Source organism: Miniopterus natalensis, chromosome 1, assembly GCF_054644295.1.
Source record: "Miniopterus natalensis isolate mMinNat1 chromosome 1, mMinNat1.hap1, whole genome shotgun sequence".
NCBI classification, from domain to species: domain Eukaryota; kingdom Metazoa; phylum Chordata; class Mammalia; order Chiroptera; family Miniopteridae; genus Miniopterus; species Miniopterus natalensis.
The window spans coordinates 57,084,670-57,104,085 of NC_142081.1; the positions used below are offsets into that span (position 1 = coordinate 57,084,670).

Below are 19,416 nucleotides of genomic sequence, written 5' to 3' on the forward strand. Positions count from 1 at the left end.
GAGAGGAACTCGGCACAGGGATCCTGGTGGCCGTACCTTCAGCTTTCTCCTCAGAGCCACAAACCCCAATCTCTCCTCACGCAACTATAGTCCGCTCTGCCCTCCCACCCTCAGTGCCCAGGGTGAGTGGCTGTGAATGAGATTTTGTGTGCTGGCCCTTTATGAGGGTGCCTGTGTCTCTAGCAGACTCCCGTCTCTCCCTGGTGGACAGAATTCCTGCTGATTTTCACAGCCAGATGTTATATGGGTGCCTCTTCCCGGCTCTGGTGCTCTGGGCTGGGGAGCCTGGCTTGGGGTTGAGACCCCACAGCTGAGACATCTCCAGAATCTCAGCTGCCACCCTGGGGATCGGGGCAGCACTTTTTGCTTCTCAATCCTTCCTACCAGTCTCAGTGTGTCTTCTGTAAATCCTTGGTTATAAGACGTCTTCAGCTGGTCTTCAGTCGGTTATTCAGATTGCTTGCTCTATATTTTAGTTGTAATTCCAGTTTAGTCCTGGGAGGAAGTGATATACTCCGCTGCCAGCTTGGATCCTACAGTAGGTTTGTTTACACTAACATCACCACAAACATGTGAGTAATATGTTGTGCTACAATCTTATGAAGGCTATGGCGTCACTAGGCAATAGGAATTTTTCAGCTCCATTATAAGCTCAAGGGGAACCACATAGATGTTGTTATGAAATGTGGTTATGCAGCTCATGACTGTATATAGCTCTACACCATGGACAGCCCCTTCTCCCCAGGGGTCCTCCAACTGCAGGGTGGATGCTGTGTCCCTGGGCCCTCTTCCCTTTCTCTTTCTCCCCTGCCTTCAAGGGCTGTTTTTTAAAAGCTGGGGATGAGTTTCTTTTCTTCCTCTATTGTAACTGGCTTGCTTCTGTTCCAGTGTCTGCCACTTGCAACCTTGCCACCTGCCCTGTCATCATTTCCAGTCTCTGCTTCTGCTTCCAGTTTCTGTTGCTGTCTGACAGCTCTCTCTCTCCCTTATCTTTTCCTTCTCTCTTCTCTTCTCCTTTGTGCTCATGGACATTGTCAGCAATTCAGAGGAAGGCTTTTCCTACAAACAGCCATCTGATCGGCCTTCAGCTAAAGAGCGCTTTTGGCTGTTCTTGTAGCCAAGTGTTCAGGGCCTAACTCTGAACCTTAAATACCTTAAGAAAAAGGTGCTTCTGAATTTGAAGCCAAGGAAATGTCAGGACACTTGTCTTCATATAAATGAAGTATTAACTCTCCCTCTCCTGAAGTGCAGTGACCCATACTAAGGGTATCTGTTTTAAATAAGGTAGAATGATTTAGTATTTGTATTTAGTATCATCTTTGAAAGATTCCTATTACTTGTTTGGTTTCCTAGGATATGGCAGCATATTGAATTGATATTCTCAAATGTTTGAGGCCCAGAGAAAATGCCAGCTCTGCAATGAAACTTCCTTAACCCTTCTGGTACCTATTCAGATTCTGTCAGAGCACTTATCCAACTGGCCTTGCAGAGTACATGTTCCTCTCAAGATTTCAGCCTCTGTGAAGCAGAGGACGGAGCGAGAATCTGTTCATGTCGTTTTTGTATTTCTCTTTTTACTACTGCTGCTAAAACAGTACCTTGTAAATAATGTTTTGTTGAATTAACCCCCCACCTTTCCCAGGTCCCGTGTGTAGTCTGTGACTGATGTTTGCTGAGGGTCACTCCCGCTTGTGTCATCTTGCATTTGCTCACGTTGAAACTGCTCTGCCAACTGCAAAAATTCCCAACTTCTTTCTGCAGTCTGTCACCAAAGAGCCTGGCTCTTTGCCCTGGCCAGGTGTCTCAGATGGTTGGAGCGTCATCCCTTACATCAAAAGGTTGCCGGTTTGATTCCTGGGCAGGGCACATACCCAGGTTCCAGGTTTGATCCCCTGTTGGGGTGCGTATTGGAGGCAACCGATCGATGTTTCTCTTGCATTGTCTCCCTCTCTCTCTGTCTCCCTTCCTCTCTCTCTAAAAATCAACTTTTAAAAATCCTTGGATGATAATTTAAAAAAGAGCCAGGCTCTTTGCTACTTGGGGGAATTTAGTGTCAAACAGAAACCAGGCAAGTTACTATATTCCTCCTCTTCCTGAGCCTTTTAAAGATAGAAGTTCTTCTACAATTCTCTGACTTTAAAGAGAAATGCTTATTTGTTTCTCATATGTTTTTTTGTCTCGGAGCCAGTTTATTCCCCACAATAAAACAGCCCCATTGCTTTTTATTTTTATTTTTTGGTTAATTCTCACCCAAGGATATTTTTTCAATTGTTTTTTTTTTTTTTAGAGAGAGAATGGAAAGGAGGGAGGGAGGGACAGACAGATATCGATTGGTGGCCTCCCACACTCACGCTGATCAGGGCTAAGGATCGGTTCTGCATCCAAGGTACATGCCCTTGATGGGACTCGAACCCACAACACTTTAACCACTGAGCCACACCGACCAGGGCCAGCCCCATTACTTTTTAAACAGCTTTATTGAGATATAATTCACATACCATTTATTTAAAGTACTGTATAGAATTCACATACTATATTTTTAAAGTATATAATTCAATGTTTGTTAGTATATTCACGGAGTTGTGCAACCATTACCATAATCTAATTTTAGAATATTTTTATTATCCCCAAAAGAAACCCCATGCCCATTAGCAGTTACTCTCCACTTCCCCAACTCCCATTCCGAAGCAACCATGAATCTGCTTTCTGTCTCTCTAGCTTTGCCTGCGCTGGACATTTCAGATAAATGGAATCATACCATATGTGGTCTTTTGTGACTGGCTTCTTTCATTTGATAGTACTGATTTTTAAAAATACTCTTATATTTATAACTTTTCCACAGAACAGATGTGGTCTCATTAGTCCTTCCATGGCCTGGTTTTATTGAATTTGTGATATTTGGTTAAGTTGCAGAATATCCTGTCACACATCAAATAACACTGGCTGCTGGTAGTAATGAAAACGGCCTGTTTCAGAGCCAAGAGAACTTTGCCCAAGATTCAGTTATAGTTGTATTACATGAGGCTGGTCCAAACTATTTCTATGGTCAAATGAATTGGGATATAATAGGACTCCATAATTTCCCCATTGACCCATGTTCTAATGGGTTGAGGCTTTGGGTTGTATAAATCCTGAGGATCCTAACGCATTGGAGCTGGAAGCAACCAGCAGTCATTTAGACTAGCCTCTCTTCCTCTAACTCCTACCCCATTTTACAGATTTCACAATGTTACTTGCTTAAGGTCAAATAGCTAATTAATAGAGCCAAGTTATAGAAGGATTAGAATCAGTGTGTCTCAATTACTAATGCAAAGTTTTTTCCTTTACTTCTTTTTGGCCTTGTTGCTGTTTTTAGCCTGGGTTGTCTAGGAGCCAGAGCTTAAGGCCTGAATTAAGTGAAGCTTTATTTGGAGGAACAACCCAGAACAATGAGACTGAGGGAAAAAGACGTGAGAAGCAGGAAGCTATGAAAAGCAAAGTAAAGCGACTGGATTACCAGGCTGGCAGCTGGGTCATGCTGAGCCTCACGGAAATGAGCAGACAGATCTCCCATGCCGAATTCCAAAATAATTTATGTAGCAACTTTGCCCTCAAGGAGGTAGAACAGAGACCCCGCTACTCCTTTAGTGTGCACTGTGCGTGGTGACTTCCTTCCACGGGTACAGCATGGAAAGGTCACGGTGAGGGAGTAACGTTAGTGGAGAAACCTGACAAACACTGCCTTTGCCAAGTGATGAAGATTGATGTCAGTAGTGACAAGTAATGTCCATAACATGTACCCTTTCTGCCATGGTGTGGGAATGGCACTATATTTCCGTGGTCTTCCTCTCAAAACCCATAACCCCAGTTTAATCATGAGGAAGACCTCCGACAAATTGCAACCGAGAGGCAGTCTGCAGAATACCTGACCAATATTCCTCAAAACTGTCAAGATGGTTTCAAAAAAACGGAAAATTCTAAAAACAGTCACAGCGAAGAAAAGACTAAGGAGACATGACTATAAAATGCAAAGTGGTATCTTGAATGGGATCCTGGAACAGAAAATACACATTAGGTTAAAACTAAGGAAATGTAAGGTATGGATTTTACTTGAAAATAGTATAGAAATGGGGGTTCATTAATTGTGTCATATGTGCTATACTAATATGTTAATAATAGGAGAAGAAGAAATTTATCTCTAAGACTGTTCTAAAATTAAAAAAAATTATTTAAGTGTTTTTTAAAAGGTGGCTGAATATGTAAACTAAGTAGGAGATGAAGGATGGGGAAGAGTGAAAGATGACTTCTGCATTTCATAGTCAATGAGAGGTAGTCAATTTAGTGTCTAATTGTTTGCTTTATGGGTCTGTTGCCCATTTGGGGTAGATTTGAGGAAAGTTTTTCTAAATTCTAGGAAAAAAGAGAAATACTCTTTACTCATCAGATATCCCTCAATTATAACTTCCCCATAATTTTTTATTTTTGTTTCTAGTGTTCTGAGTTTCTTTTACTTAAGTTGAAATATTCTAAAAATGTAACCACCCCCTTTTTGGCATACTGCTGAAGAGGAGAGGAAACATTTATATGGAAACTAGAATAGCTGGTATTCCAGGCTAAGGTAATAAGATTTTGCATTAACAATTCATGTATGTAATTTGTGTGTGAAAGATATGGTGTATATTAATCTTCTACTGGCATTTCTAAATTTGATTATTTTTAAACTTCATTCACTCAACAAAACTTTATTGTGTGTTCAGGTACAGGGTGATACGGTGGTAGGAAGGTGACTTGTACACAGATCCTGCCTGCAGGAGTTTATAGTTCAGTGCTGGACAAGATGTGTTTATAAGCAACTCTGTCAGAAAGTAGAGGGCTATAACTTTCCCATAGAGGGGTTGGTAAAGTCCTATCCAAGATAAGTAGTAGAAGAGATTATTCCAATTTGGAGGACCCTGGGAAGGCTTCATAAAGGAAGTAGTAGGTTGACTTGATCTTAGGTAATTGCAGGCCCTAAGTCAGGGATTATGTATTCTTAGTTTACATACATATAGCACACACTAGGTATTAAGTAACATTTGTTGAATGACTGAAGGATTTGTAAATGCAGAGGTGGGAGGAAGGAAAAGCATTTTAGTCTTACCTATTGCTCCTTATGGTGTGGTACAAAACTAATGTCCATGTCTTTTTTTTTTTTTTCTTTTTGCCTAGTTGATAAATCAGTTAATTTGGTTTTGTCATTTTTCATTTCTACATCTCAACAAATGCATTATTTATAAACTTATTATTTATAAAGGTTTTGACAGTGACTTTCTAATGGCTAGAATATGGAATGGAGGAGGAAAGCTAGTCATTTATTCATTAAGAATTATCTATTTTTTTTAGGAGCTCACTGTCCAGCTAGAAGTTTATCCAGGCTACTTGTACTTTTGTTTGCCTTTCTTCTTTGGGCAACTTTAAGGCATGTGGAAACATCTACCAGAGGGTGGTATAGATTCAGGGAGAAGGGGAAAAAAAAAACAAGTCATCTACTTCTTAGCAACTCTGGTCAGGGATCTGGGAAGAGTGGTTAAAACTATATCTAAAATAAGTATTGCATATCGTCTGTGGATTTCAAGTCTACAGGTTCCTCCCTTATTTCTATAGATTATTAAAAAGTAGCTGATGGCACATCTCAGCCATTTTTTGGAGGGTTTCCCTGTCAATTGCACTATAGCAATTTGTTTTTTTAAATGACCCAACTTTTTAATCTGCAGGCAATAGCAATAATTCATGCTGCCTTTCCCCTAAGAACTATAAATGCCTTAGCAGTGGATTTCTAGTGATATAGCTATAGTAAAAACTAGCACAGATATGATACCAAACAAGATAAAAATAGGTACTTTAGATTTCATCAAAATAAAAAACGTTTGTGCTGCATATGATACCATTCAGAAAGTGGAAAGACATCCCACAGAAAATATTTGCATGTATTTACATATAACTGATAGGGTTTTATATCCAGAATATATAAAGAACTCTTATAACCCAATAATAATAAAAAAATACCACTAAACAATGGTCAAAGGGTTGAATAGACATTTTTCCAAATAAGATGTACAAATGGCCAAAAAGCACATGAAAAGGTTTTCAAATATTAGTTGTTAGGGAAATTAAAAATAAAAACCACAGTGATATACCTCTCCACAGCCACCAGGATGGCTATAATTTTAAAAAATAGACAATACAAGCCTTGTGAAGATGTGGAAAAACTCAATCTTCATATATGTTGGTGAGAATATGAAATGGTACTGTCACTTTGGAAAATAGCCTGACAGTTGCTCAAAATGTTAAATATACATAGAGTTACCATATGACCCAGCAATACCACTCATAGGTATACACCCAAGAGAAATGAAACCGTACATCCACACAAAAACTTGTACACAAATATCCATGGCAGCATTATTTATAATTGCCTAAAGGTGGAAACAGCCCAAATGTCTATGAACAGAGAAGTAGATAAAATGTGGTATATCCATATATTGGAGTATTTTATATGTATAAATTTTAAAAGCATTAATACATACTACAACATGGATGAAACTTGAAAACATGCTAAGTGAAAGAAGCCAGACCCCAAAGGCCACATATTGTATAATTCCGTTTATATGAAATGTCCAAAATAGGCAAATCCATAGAAGATAGAAAGTAGATCAGTGGTTGCCAGGGGTTGGTAGGGGTGAGGGGTTTAGCAGTTGAGAGGAATGAGAGTTAGCTGTTAATGGATGTGGGGTTTCTTTTAGAGGAGACAAAAATGTTCTAAAATTAGATTGTGGAGATGGTTATACAACCCTGTAATGTACTAAAAACCTTTGAATTGTAAACTTAAAATTTTATAGTATGTAAAATACATCTCAAAAAAGTTGTTGTCCTCACAGTAAAGATGGTATTTGCACGCTAGACACCTATAGTAAAATCTGAATACATGTCTTCTTAAGAATGGTTCCGACCGGCATGGGTGTGGAAAAGTTACAGGGTCATCTTTTTTGAACTGCATGGATGCTCTGGTTCTTGATATTTTAGAATTAAAGGGAAATTGAACTTGGCTAACGACACAAGTTCCAAATGTATTAAATTTATACATTGTGTTATTTCCAAGAATTTGCAAACACTAAAAATGTGTAGAGGTTAGGAACTGCTTAGAAAAATTGTAGTGACCATTGCTATTCTTAGGAAAGTAATTACGCCAACATTGTATTTTAGTTCCAGAGCCAACAGAATCTATGTTAGCATAAGCTAGCAAACACCAGGAAAGCTGCTCAGAAGGAAAATTGGAAAATTGAATTAATTTTAGCCTCTTGAGCCAGTACTTTTGTGTGTGGCTCTTTGTACTTCTCCATTTGCCTTGAATTGGCTTTGGTAATTAGATGTTGAATTAACCTTAAAGAAATAGGTAGAAATTTCCATATATGGAAATGTCCTTGGAGCAGTAAAGCTTATAACAAATTTTCCATCATTTATCTTCCAAAATTATTTTTACCGAATGTATGGTTTATATACCTCCATTCTTAGTGTAATGTTCTAGTACATTTGTAGCTATTTATTGCTTTTTTCCCTTTTTATTTTCTTTGACTTATCTCCTACTTGGTCTCTAGTCAGAGCTAAACTAAAGGTACCGAAATCTTTTCCTTCTGGGGAACATTTAAGAAGGGAAGAGTAAGATACCTCTGTCTTTTCTTCAATGAAAGAACCTCATTCATTCATTCATTCATTCAGGGATTATTTATTGAGTGCCTGCTCTGTGCCAGGTGTTGGGTGTTTCTAAAATAATCAGGGAGATTATTGATTATTATAATCAATTATTGCAACGCTGAGCTCTGAAATATAGTTTAATGTAACATTACGATGCTATGAGTAATGGCAGTAGCAAAGAGACGATACTGTTGTAGGAAAGGGGAAATAGAATAATTCCATTGACTTCTCTGTGACAGTGACAAATGACAACAGACCCTGTTCAAGCCCTGATCGTGAGCTGAAGGACGACTGTATTTCCCAGTGGTGAGGTAGTAGTGCTTTGGCTTGATGTTAAGCCAGCTGTTCTCTCGCCCTGGCTGGTTTGGCTGAGTAGTGAGAGCGTCGGCCCGCAGACCCAAGGCTCTCGGTTCGATTCCCGGTCAAGGGCAGGGAGCTGGGTTGCAGGTTTGATTCCCAGGCCCCAGTCCGGGCGCGTGCAGGAGGCGGCCAATCAGTGTGTCTCTCACATGAATGTTTCTTTCTCTTTCTCTCTCTCCCCTCCCCCCTTCCCTTTCACTCTCTAAAAATCAATGGAAAAAATATCCTTGAGTGAGGATTAACAGCAACAAAAATCCAGCTGTTCTCATTTTCAGAATATAACAGCATTATAGTCACAAAGAGAGCGGGTGACAAATAGTAATTTCTCCTTCTACTCGTCTTTTTGCCCTTTTCTTGCATCTTGAATGCTTTTTCTAACCATTCCTATCTCCATTTTGTTCCTCCTTTTATATTACTGTCTGCTGAAGAATAGTGTTTATCACTAGTTTTATTGTCACTGATATTTCTTAACAAATCATCTATTCTTCCATGTTGAGCTTAAAGGACATATATACATGTATATATAAATATGTACATAAACACAGTCAACTTTTTGTTCCACTTTTCCATTCTCTTTTTGCCTATTTAAATTGTTTTAACTATTGTCGATGTGGGTTGAACAGCCTTTTGGTATGAATCTTTTGAGCATAGTCAGAATACAAGATACACCAGAGGGGGCAGTGCATCTGTCATAACTTATTAGCCATTTCTCATATTAGAAAAGACAACGTGACAGGAAAATGAGTCCTTGCCATAAATGCCATGTCTAAAAATCTAAGGTCAAATGGAAAAGTATCTAGGAAAAAGTAAGGAATTTGCTAATTATTCAGTAATGCTACTTGTAATCATTTCGGAGGAGAATGAATGGCTTCCTGGACACATCTGCCTGAGTGATCCAGAAGAGGCTGAGCTCTTCCTAACAGTCTTGTAAGTTTTGGGTAAGTCTATGCTTTAAGCTGTATTGAATGTCAGGCCATGTTTTCCCCACTAATCAGTGAGTGTAGGTTTGGGAAAAAAGTCAAATTAGGTCTAAACAGAATAAAGGAAGTTTATTTTTCTTTCCAAATCTGAGCTGTAGTGTGAGTTAAATAAAGTATGTGTTGCAGTTATATTTAGGAGGCAGGCAGAGAAAGTATAGTCATCAAAGGAGTCTGAGAACATTCAGAACGGTGGGCAATGAACATAGGGCATGTGCTATAGAAAGCAAAGGGAACAAGAGTTAAAAGAAACTGTAGTGATTAATGTTGACTGGTACCTAACAGGGAAAATGATTTAACAAGGGGGTCATTAATGGCCTTTGACAGAATCTGTTAGTGACATAGTAGATTGATGAGGAAATTGTGGCCCAGAGAGGTTAAGTAACTAGCACAGTCACACAGCCACATGGGTACAAGGATTTGAGCCCAGGCAGTCCAGCTTTAAGGGCCCACAATCTTAACCACAGTCCTCCATGTCTTCAAAGACAGGAACAGAGTCATTTAGAAGAGACATGAGATACAAGGAGGAGTTTGGGGGTTTGAGGGTTTTTTAAATTTAAAGATAGAAAAATGTTGAGCAGGTGTATGAGTGATGGGGAAGAGTGGGACTGGTTAATAGGACTTAGTTCCGGAGGAGACAGAACAATGAGTTTAGCCTTGGAAAGGAGCAAGGGCCCCTCTTCCTCTCACACAGTTCAAGGGTGGTTATGTTTGAGACAAACCCAGAGTTAGAGTCAGGCATTTCTGATGTTCTAATCCTGTTGACAAGTGCTCTCTGACTGCTTGTTACAGGCAATGCTGTACTAGAAGAGATTCCTTTAATTTTTGTGACATGTGACGCAGTTTCCCTGGCCAGAGGCTTCTCAGGTCAGCATACATTTCTCACTTAGTCCATCGAAGCGGTGCCTTCAGTGAGGGCTTACTATGGGGGCGATCTGTCAGGAACATGCGTAGGACATTTTTGTGTCATTCTATTTAGTTGGCTTTAGGACAGAATAACTCTAACCTGACTGACACCACCTTCTTGTGATGCCTCAGAATGGCACAGGGCTGCACAGGTTTTATGATATGTAAATTAAAAAATAGAGATTTTTAAAAAATAGGGTCAACATTGTTCAATTGGTATTGATTCAAAGAAGAATGCAGTCAGGCACAAACCTCTAACCCGGGAAGCATCCACATAACTGCACATCACAGTGTGGATCCCACAGGGTCTCCAAATCCTGTTACCTCTGTAGCACACTAACAACACTAGTAGGCAGATGATAACCAACAGACATTCTTAGGACAAGAAAATCAAATATTCTTTAGGAGGTAAAACACATTTTGACACCTTCAAACAAGTGCAAGAACAATTTGGCAAAAGACATTCCAGCAAATGCCAGAGTCGCAGTCAGCCAGGATACTGTGTGCTTGGCTCACCGACAGTCATGCACGTGCAGAGTTGGAGGGATTGCTCCTTTACATCATCAGTGCAGCACTTAGGATAATGCTCCAAGTGTATAAAAAGTGTTCAAAATTTGTGATATGTGACCTGTTCCAAGGTTGACTTCATTGCTTAGTAATTGTAGGTTCCTTAAGAATCTGTATGGACTTTTGTCAGCACAACATGGCAAGACAACAAAAATTTTAAACCACAGGTTTGTGTAGAGCGTCCTCCGGGTATAGATACCATATCTTGTATCTCCATTAGCCCAGGGTCAACTATAGCAGCGTGGTTGCAGGGGCTCGGACTAAGGTCTAAACCTGTTGCATGTGCTGGGAGGAATTCCACAATTCTGGATGTAGGAAAAGATCTTCAGCAGATATGGAAATGGACAAGAGGAGGAATCTAACAAGAATTAATATTATTTTGATAAGCCAATAGAGGGCCTTAAAAACCAAGAGGGGGGATAGTACAGAAGGGAACAAGGGAGAAATTCAGTTCAGTTCTCTCACCTGAGTACAGGGAAAATGGACTCCTCATTACAAGCAACCAGTTGCTAGGTTAGAGCTAAACTGAGCCAGGTACAGAACTCATCAATATTGGACTAGGGCTTCTTAAATCCCCTCTTCCCCTAGCCTCTAAAGAGTGTCCCAAAGGCTGGAGAAAGAAACCTGAAAGTAGCTAAAGTCACTGAGGATTCAGTGTGGAGGTTGGGGTAGGGGTGGAGGGACAGGGAACCAGGCAAACCATACCTCTCCTTGCCCCAAACAATGCTAACTAAGGGGGAAATATTTTCCTGAGATAGATGGGCACCTAAGCCCGTTAACTCCCATAGGAGTATGAAAGGGAGCTTTGCTTTCTCTTTATAATCCCTTATTGCAAAATTAAAGGCTGCAGAAACAGGTGTTAATGCAGGTGGAAAATGAGAGGAATTTAACTCTGTTTACCAGTCTTTAGAAGTCTGTGAATTTGAGCGTAGGCCAAGTGGGAAAATACAGAGACATTATTTGTCAGGGTCACAAAGCATATAAGTAACTAGTCAAATTATTCTAACTAGAAGGCCTGAAAAAATAAATTACCTTGCTGAAAAAGCAGTGTTTAATAAACAGTAGCCATCCCTGCATGATCGATGATCTTTTAAGGTTCTATTGTGGTAAATTACGTCACTGTACTTTTCTAGTAGAGCAGATTCAATTAGACACCTGCCTGAAGAGTATATTTTTCATTGACTTTCCCCCCCCCCCCACAAATAAGATTTTTTATTCATCACCATTAAATGTCTGAATTTTCAACAGATTCTTGGACTAGGGGCTTATATCCATCAGCTCATTCAACTTTAGAACCTGTCTCATCCCCAGTAGCTTTTCCAGAACTGCTACCTTCACCATGAAGCTCCATGAGTTTTTCCCAATTCAAACTTGGGCTTCTTCAGCATTTTGACTTTTCTAGCAAAGACATCATGGAGCAGATAAATAGATTGGCAAGCCTTTTCTATGTCTTTTCCAGTGCTCTCTGGAATCAATTTTTTATTGACCACTTCTTTCAAGTCACTTGTCTGTATCTCTCAGGTTATGATTTCCATCATCTTCTAACAGATTTGGCAGACCTGTTGATGCTGAGCATAAGAGGTCTTCCGAATCTGATTGTTGCATTTTTTAGTAAAACCAACACAGAATAGATCAAGCAAATAGCCATCGGTAGTCTTGACATCAACATGAGCTTCAATCATGGTATGCCATTTTTTGACCATGGAGCACATTTTGTCACCAGTAAGATCCATGCCATGGAAATTAGGCAGTTTTCACCCTGAACATCCTCAGTAATTAGCTTGAATTTTCTAAATGCAATTTCATCATTCTGCAGATCAGCTAGGCTCACTTCAAAAACACGACCCTTGAGAACATCAGATGCAATTTTGGTTCCTTGAGTTCTAGTGACTTGCATTTTTCCAATATTTCTTATATTGAACATAGCTGGTGCTTTCACATCATACCAATCTTCCTTAGAACATGGATCATCCACTTTCTTCTTGGCTCCCTTTTTGCCGCCTTTCGTAAGGTGCTTGTTCTTGCCCATCGCTATGGTGCTGCTCAGGGAGCCAAAAGGCTCAGTGACTTTTGATTATCAAAATTGGGATCTTTTTCATACCCGGACTATTGCCAAGGAAACAAGAGTAATCATTTCTAGTCTGCAGCCTGGCTAAATTCCAGAACCCCATGTGACCAGGCAAACCCTTGGCATCTATCTGACCACCAATATTAGATATGCTGTATCTGTGGCCCACTTTTTTCCTGTATAAATGCTGCATAGGAAAATTTATACTCCAGATCAAATATGTAAGAATGAATCATGATCATCATTTACTGAACACTCAGGAAATTTCAGACACTGTACTAAGCCCTAAATATGGATGATCTTACTTAATTCTTATAAATCCTTAGGGACAAACTATTTTCTCCCATTTTAGAGAGGAAGGTAGGCTTACAAAAATTAAATAACTAGTCACCTAGAGCAAGAATTAATGTCAGAGCCAGAATTTGAACTCAAGGAATTTGCCTGCAGTGTCTGTGATTTTCCTCATTATATTCTATTTGTCTTTTTTCTTTCCACTTTTGAAATTAACTCAGAACTAAAATCATTTTTAAATGTTAGAATTGTTGTGTAGTTTTCTGAGAGAGAAATCTTACAGAGCAAATGGAAATAATGGGAAAATGAAAGCCTCGGTGGAATATACACAATGCAAATTATAATACACTAAAATATTAAGCATGGAGCTCACTCATGCCGTATTAAGAAAGAGGCTTGTATGAGAAGTGTTGTTCGTGATATTTATTGAGACTCCTCTTAAAAGAGAATTTGTTTTTTATCATGAGTTTGAAAGGCTTTAATGATCTATTTTCTGGCTGGCTGGAATGTTAAAAAGCTTCCAAAAGACCTGATCAGTATGGCCTGCTTCTGGCCATATATTCTGTAGAATAAGGGCAGAGTAATCATTTGAGAAAAATGAAAGATGTCTTTAGTTTCTCTGATGTCTTTGTAACATTCAGGTAAACGTAAAGTTAAGGCACATGAAGGTGTAAGGTGGTGGGAGAATACCATAGAAATAGCCACCAAACACGGGAGTACATGAAATACAACAAAAGAGCATGAACATGATCAAGTTTGGTTTTGTATAATACCCACAGTTGTTTTGTTTCCTGTGGAAGGGGGCCCTAGACAGAACTTTATATTTTTGCTCATTTCAAGGAATTCGAAGACAGCCGTGATGGACGCAGCCGGCCTCCTTGCTTCTGTCAGCCAGGGCGGGCGGCCGCGTGGGCGGGAGCCCGGAGCCCTCCCCCGGGCTGTGGGCACGTGGGTCTCACCAGCCTGCGGGGACTTCTGGTTAGGACACTTCATCCAACTAACAGCCCTCCTGCGCGCGCTTCGGGGGTTCTCCTTTCTTCATTTTTTACACCGGCCTCTTGGAAAACTTGTCATAAGAATGCTTTGTCAGACCTTTAAAGCAACTTGCTAAAGTAAGAACTTTTTACCATTTTAACAGAGAGTAGATTTCTCCCTATTTTGTTCCAGGCCAGTCTTCTCCCTCCCACCTGTCTCAGACTTTATGACCTTTTATTCACTATCCCTCGTCCAGCACTTCCCTCCTCCTCCCTCCCATGTAACCTCTAGTGTCGGTGAGACAGAAGACGCCAGAATCTCCCTCCGACTTCCCCTGAGTTGAACCAATGACAACCTTTTGCCACCAGCCTCCCTCACCTTCTCTCTTTTGAAGCATGGAGTGGCCTTCGTGGTGTTCCTGAGATCTGCTGGCTGGAAGAGTTGCCTGTGATGATAGCATTTAACTAGAGCTGGAAGGTGAAACATGCTCGCTTTTTCCCAGCATCGGGTTTTGTTACCACAAAGCTTGAGAATGAAGCTTTCAGGGCGCTAGAAATTTTACTGAGCCAATCCATGTTTGCTTGATTCACCCAGGGCCTTGGAGTCATTAACACATTCAGCATTCCCGCAGAGTAGTGCCAGATTACATAACAAATCGTAGCAGTAGCATTAGGTGTTTTCAGTTGTATCGTATACTGTTGCCCCCAGTAAATATAAGTGGGAGAGAATGAGGTGGCTCTGTGACTCTGCTCTCCTCCATACCCTGTTTCTGGGTGTAGTATTTCGTTATGCAAATCATCTTATAGCACCAGTTTCCCCTGTGTCCCTCCCCTGGCCCCACAGTTCAACAAAATTAATTTCATTTAATTTTTAAAAATTCAGTGTTATAACAATCGCACGTGTTCATTCTCATTTAGTCGGTCTAAAATTACGCCAGGAATTCTGTTTGGAAGGTTCACACTTAACACAAACATCAGCTATCAATTTTGTTTTTCCCATGTTCAAGTCTGCCTGAGAGCAGGCCATCGAGGCAGAGTATTTCATGACTCATTCATCCACTTATTCATTCATTACAAGAAACATTGGATGCTATAGTATGAAAAAACTATGACATAATCTTAAAGAATTTGTAATCCCAAGGAGCCTTTTGATTAGAAGGGGAGACAAATTACCAAAATATTTAATCTAGTTGAAAACTTAAACTGGCGCAGAAATTCAGACAGTCCCTTGAGATAGTGTCGTAAATGAAGGGCCTGTCTCTGGGTCTCAGGGTAAACGTCCTTCACTCACCTGAGTGCCGGCTGCTCTGTGGGGATTCATGGTTGAAATTTGTGGCTGTAGTTTGCTTGGTCAGAACCCAGCAGGCCTCTGCCTGACTGGGCCTCACTTTGGCTTCTACTGGTTGCGCTCCCCAGAGTCTCGGCTGCGTCTGCCGCCCACTTCACCCGTCTGGAATCTCTCAGTGTCCGTGCCTTATGGGAACTGGGAGCTCACGAAACCTCACCCTCGGGCTCTTCTCTGCCAGCCCTGCTGCAACACTGGGCCACTGTATCTGTGCCCTGCATTGTGGTGGAGGCCATCTGGGAATTGATCTTGTCCTAGAGTCCCAAACAGACACGAGGAGAGCGTAGGCCCTCAGCCTTTGGTTTCCTCACTCAGCACGCTGAGCTCTCCGCAGGCTGAGGAATTGGGGCTGTTCTGCCGCCCTTCCCCCCATCTCCCCATCCCCCATCTCCCAGAGCCTGAAGGACCAGGCTCTCTCACACTGTATACTCTACCTTCCACAGACCTAGTGTGGCTGGACAGGCGAATTTGATATCTCCTCTGCACCCCCTTTTGTGTAGGCCTGTTGGTAGACAGGGCAAAGGGAGAGGTAAAGGATTTGGGGGAATCCTCTCTTAAGACTCTTTGCGTACAAGGCTACTGTCATAGATGATATTGTTGTATGCAGTTGTTCCTTCTGCCCCCTGTTGCCGGGTGACTTGCAGCACCTCCTATGACAGGAGTACATATTCTTGCCACATTGATATGGGGTTTGGACATGTGGCTTTCTTTGGCCAAAGGCATGTAAGTGGATGTGATACAGGGCACATCTGAGCAGAACCTTCGAGAGTCAGTGCAGGTTTCTACCACTCCTCTTGCTCTGTTCCTTCTGCCATGAGAGTGGCATGACCAAAATAAGGGCCCCTTCTTCAGCCTGGGTGAGAGAAGAAGACATGTGAGCAACAGCCAAGCTTACACTGACTTGCAGCCAAACTGTAATGTGAGTAGGAAGTAAAATGTTACTGCTAAAAACCCCTGAGATTTGGGGTTATTTATTACTGCTGCAGAGCTGACTAATATACTCCATAATGTTTTGCATATCAAAAGCCAAATGTCACTTTCTTTTTCCTATTTACATTCCTTCTGTAATAAATCTAATCTCTCCCCAAGCAGATGGATGCCTTGAGCTAGCTAGGGTGAAGGTTATGCATTCAGGAAGGCAAAAGAGTAAGCATCTTAATTCTTTTTACAATATTGCCATATTACATAAAGAGAGGAACTTCATATGCAAAATAATTTAAACTGTGGGTTTTGGTTTTGTGTGTGTTTTGCTTTTGGTTTTTGTTTTGCTCTGAAAGAAGGAAGAAATCATTTTGTAAATAAATGGAGGCTTATGCTATACATACAGGGCATCCAGGTGGAAATTCGGAAGTGGCTATTAAAGGATAGAACCGTAACCATTTTGAGGTTATGCTGTTGTTATAGAGACATAATATAGAGAAGAGGGCACCAAGCTCATTCAGTGACAGATAAATTCTGGGTTGTCATCCCAGGTTCATGGCCTGCAGTGTGTGGCCGACCATAGGATCCCTCTGTCCTTATTTGTGTGAATGTGAGTGGTTTAGCTCCAGTTCTAACAAACACCAAGGATTCTTCAAGCTAGTTTTCATTCTATTGTACTTTAGGAATTTGCAAGCATGTTAGACTTATTTAGTGGTGACTACACCTGCTGTGTATTTACTTATGCCAGAGGCAAACAGAGAACTGTTGGTCCCATAATGATCGTTTTAGCTAAACTGCACGCACATGGTAATCAGCACAAGCAGATAAGTTTTGGGAAAAGTAGAAAAATGTAGTAGCTTTTTCCTTTAGAAATGCTGAGGTTTTTGCTGGATTTGAGTGATTGGAATTTCCCTGCCGCTATGGTTCATTTCTGGTTTTGTATACAGAACTCCCCATTTTCTGTTTGAGAAAAGACATTTCGCCATGCTCAAACCTGGTATTTTCTGAGGGAAAAAAGTAACAGTCCTAACTTTCAGATACTTGGTTGTGAGAGACAAAATTTACAGCTAGATCTGATGATAGATTTGTAGGTCAGTTGTCTCATGAGTAAATAAATTATAAACTGTTAAGAAAACAATAATGTAAGGCCTGATCATTTATAAAGTAATTGATCATGTGCTATAAATTTGGGAAGAAAAAAAAGATAGAACATGAAAGATCTAGTAATAGACATCCTAGTTTATTCTAATATAGCCAAATGCTGTTTTAAATTATAAGCAGTTAAAAAGTAGATAATAAGTGGAGCACATTTTGTTCAAGAAAAAACATGCCGAATGGAATTTGTTTTATTATAAAAAAAAAAATTAGGCTGACAATGGTTGCCTGGGCCTATATCAGCAAAGGCAATGAGAAAGCTGTGCTTTTTCTGGGTCAGATTTCAGAACAGATCCTGCTTAAGGAACAAAATCATACCTTGCTGATCCCCAGAAAGGCAGTAAGTGAGCAGCCACTCACCCTTGCTCTCCAGAGTAGCAGATCCCTTGCCTGTCACTCGTTTAGCATCTACATGTTTGTTTTCTCTACACCAGCACATGTGCTATGTCCTGTTCTCCCAATACACCTTTCTCTGGATATTTCACTGATCCTTGTGTACCAAATTTTATTCCAGAGCCAACAGTATTCCATACTTATATGCAGAATACTAATTAAGTCATGAGTTACCTTTTAGTGCATAGAATATATGCACTGAGAACCTGAAAATTTTCTGATAACCTGAAAAATGAGTGATCACTCCTGAGTCTGACCATTCAGTCGTTCCTATAGCTTGGCAGACTGGAGATATATATATGTTCTCCATTTCTGTCTTCCATTCGAATACCATTTCCTCTGTGAAGCCTCCCTCACTCTCCCCTGGCCCCCAGCTGGGCGTTATCACTCTCACTTCTGCATTCTGATAGCACTGAATTATTTCTCATAGAGAATTTTTGTGATATTTTGCTCTATATTATAGTTATTTGTGTATATTGTGTGTCTCTCCTAGCAATGATGATGGTGATAGCAGCTACCGTATGTTGAGACTTTTGTATTTGCCAGCCCCTGGGCTAAACACTTTATACCTCACAATAACTGTGAATTAAATATTAACTTCTACAAATGAGGAAATTGAGGCTAAAAGAGCTTAAGCAAGGTAGGCTGAAGTCACAGAACTAAATATCATAAAGTTGGGATTCAAAACCAAATCTGTCCAACTCCAGAAGCAATGTTTTAATCACCCCTCTATTACTCAGTTATGACCTTTCTACGGTTGTGAGTTGAGGGGGAATGGAGGAAACACATTTACTGAGTAATCTGTACCTGACTAGGAGCTTGCAGGTATATTATTTATCATATGAGGTAATAATATCATTTCCATTTTAAAGATGATTGTAGTTCACTATAGACAAAATTAAAAAGACAAGTAATAGACTTTAAGAAGATATATTGTAGTACATGTAACTGGCAAAGAAAGGACTGAGAGCCAGAATATAATCAGTAAGGAAAAGGTCAATTTCCTAATTCCAAAAAATGAGCAAAAGACATGAATAGGAAGTCTACTAAAGGGGAGAACCCGTAAGAGGCAAAACACATGAAATGATACTCAACCTCTTTAATAATTAAGGGAAATATAAATAAAAACAGTGAGATGCCATTTGAAATCCACAGTGTTGGCAAAAACTAAGATGCCTGACATCTAGTGTTGGTAAAGGAGAAAGCTTCCATAGTGTTGGGTACAAAAGAAAGAGATGCAGCGCTCTGGAGAGCAGTTTGGGATGCCAGGATCATGCCCTGTGTCCAGCAACTCCGCTTCTGCATGTGTGCCCTAGAGTAATCCTCCCCGGAGGCATGTTCAGCGCCAGTATTATTTGGGGAATGGATAAATTACGGTATTTTCATACAGTTGAAAGTCATAGGGAGTTAAACGATCTGCCAGACATCTGTTATTTTTTCTGTAATCTTCTCTATGATTGAAATATTTAATAACAAAATAAAAGATGAAACAAAACCTAGATTTCAGACCAAGTCTTGTGTTATTGTAACACTTAATAAATGTTTGTTTATTTAGTTATGGGTTTGGTTTCAAACCACCATCATAAAGCAAATATCGAAATAAAGCGAATCGTATAATCTTTTTGCGGGTGTAGGGCCTTGCCTCCAGTTTGTAAAAAACGCAGCACCTGTGAAATGGAGTAGAGTGAAATGCGGTAAAGTGAGGTACACCTATAAATGAGGACGGTGCCGCTCAGGGAGGCAAAGTGT

The 19,416-nt window shown here is 40.3% G+C and overlaps 1 protein-coding gene and 1 pseudogene across 1 annotated transcript in view; one reads left to right on the forward strand and one right to left on the reverse strand.

The window, feature by feature from the left end:
- The window catches only part of FRMD5 (FERM domain containing 5), a 250,336-nt gene that overhangs the window by 112,598 nt on the left and 118,322 nt on the right, over positions 1–19,416 (forward strand). The gene's annotated exons all lie outside the window — the stretch shown is intronic.
- LOC107536085 (small ribosomal subunit protein eS1 pseudogene) lies at positions 11,800–12,549 on the reverse strand (annotated as a pseudogene).